Consider the following 2442-nt stretch of genomic DNA (forward strand, 5'->3'; position numbering starts at 1 on the left):
TGGATTGTCTGGTATATCAATTCTAAAACTTATTTTTTCTACTTTCACTATAAAAATCATTTTCCGCATTTTTTTAAAAGATATTTTTTATAGAAAATGTTTCCAATAATTTTGACCAATCAAACAAAGGGACATTAAAAAATATTTCCTTCATACCAAACACACCCCTAATCTTGATTTATTGTCATGAAACCTAAATTTGAATGAATGTTAGAGACATAAGTGAAAATCCTTTGGTTAATATGTTACATTAGACATTGTTTGTAATGTGTGTGTATTTTATTTAAAAAGGACGCTAAGCTGGTTTTTTAGATTTGTGTTATTTGACAATCAATGATTATAGTTTATTCTTTACGATACATAGAACTTGTGTTTCATATCTGAGCTTATTTGGAGTACATTTAGATGTTGAAGTGTGAAAAATAAAATTATTTTTGACAAAAAGTGTATTTACTCCATAAAACGAATATCAGATACAGAACGAGATACAATTAATTTAATTAAATGGAGTGGTTGGGAGAAGTGGGAAAGAGAGATGCATATAGAATATTATTCCAAGTATCAGGAACTCCACCAATACACCAATGTGTACAATCAAAGCCATGTATACCATTGTATATACTTGGATGTCCATCTTTTCTTAGTTGTGTTAGCTTTGTTATGTCAAGTAAATTTACTATTGGCTTTGACATGTTCTTTAATACTTGTTTCACTATGTTTACTGGAATTGGTAATCCACTTGGGTATGTTGAACCTCTTACTGGTCTTGTTTCATTGAAACAATTCTTTACTTCTGGCTCACCCCATTCAGATCCACTGGAAAAAAAAAATAGTTGTAAAATATTAGGCAAATAGAACGATATATATGAATCATTTAGTATTCGGGATTTTTACACCAGAAATGTAATTTAAGTTTGGACATATTGAGTTATGACCTTATTTGTTAACTTGATCGGTTGACCCGTTGTTGAACCCTAAATGACCCATCAAATTGGTAATTAAGCATAACTTGCATAAATGTACCGTTCGGCCATCTAGTGTACCAACATGGCCAAAATATACACTACTATATACTTCGACTGTATATTATTTATATAGAAATGTGTATATAAATGTTTAGCATAAAGTATACACTATGTATACATTATATACACATATTAGTCACAAAATATTCATCAAAATTACTTTTGTAAAGCATAAAAAAAAACACAAAATTTAATAATTAGAAGGATGAAAGTTCTTACTGGTAATGTGTGGCTGATGCTCCTTGATAAAATACTTTGGTTTTCTTTGTATTAATATCTCTTTCAACCCATTTAGCCCATGTATTTAATCCTATACGAAAAGCTTCAATACGGTTCATGTCCTTGGATACCGTGCCATTAGTTTCAACAAAATCCCATCTACAACACATACAAAAATATACTTCAATTGTGACGTACGTAAGCTAGCGTTTGATCGTGGATTCAGTTGAAAAAATCTACTCATAAAATCTATGATCAAACGGGGTTGTAAATGTTTAAGTACATACTGTTGCTTAGAATCGGCTCGTAGATACCAAAGCCAAGTATTAAAGATCAAAACATCAGCTTGCTTCCAAATTTCTCCACTTTTAATGGAATTTAGTTTTAATACTCTTCCAACATTGGGTACCACTTCAATGTCTACCAAATAATTTGAATGAAATAGTATCACTTCGACTCCATAATCCTGCAAATTAAATTTGTAACACGTATATATATAAGGTTTGAGCTTAAGTTACTGCATGCGATTATAAGAAAAAAGACGGGATTGACCTCAAAAGTGACGGAAACAGAATGTTTATTTATTTGTTGCTTGAATTTGGATTTGGGGAGAGCAGCATGAAGCAAACATAAAAGGGATTCAAAGTTGTTAAGACTTAAAGAATCCCCAATATACATTATCCTTTTTCCTCTGTATCTTTTCATGAAGTTTTTTCCATCAAATCTGCAAAATTATAATAATGGAAATGAATTATCAAAAACCCAACTTCCTTCGAATAAATCACAACTCTTTCGACTAATATTAGTGACTACCTCATGAGCATTTGCTTCTAATAAGCAAAAACTTACTATTATAACAACAAAAATAGGAGTAATATTTAGAAAAAGGCCAAATCTCTCAACTACTTTACCCATTGAAAAAAAAAAGATGGAGAGATATATTTGAAAGCTAATTTTTGGCTCTATATATAATCAAGAGGTTCTATTTGAAAGTTATTGGATGATATTTCTCATAAAATTAAAAATTAATTATCTTCTAAGAGTGATGTAACATGCATGTAGTACTAATTTAAAAATTAGGATTAATACCATTTTTAAATATTATGTTTCAATATTTTCACATGTAGCACACATGGTAAACTCACATAGAGGAATCACGCATCTCCCTATTCTCAATTTCTACTCTCTCCGTCTAAAT

At 30.1% G+C, this 2442-nt stretch overlaps 1 pseudogene; it reads right to left on the bottom strand.

Annotated features, from left to right (window-relative positions):
- Positions 1–500: 500 nt before the first annotated feature.
- LOC125810596 (protein trichome birefringence-like 40) lies at positions 501–2159 on the bottom strand (annotated as a pseudogene).
- Positions 2160–2442: the final 283 nt, after the last annotated feature.

The sequence above is a fragment of the Solanum verrucosum genome, unplaced genomic scaffold (assembly GCF_900185275.1).
Source record: "Solanum verrucosum unplaced genomic scaffold, falcon-dt-bn FXZP01000118.1, whole genome shotgun sequence".
NCBI classification, from domain to species: domain Eukaryota; kingdom Viridiplantae; phylum Streptophyta; class Magnoliopsida; order Solanales; family Solanaceae; genus Solanum; species Solanum verrucosum.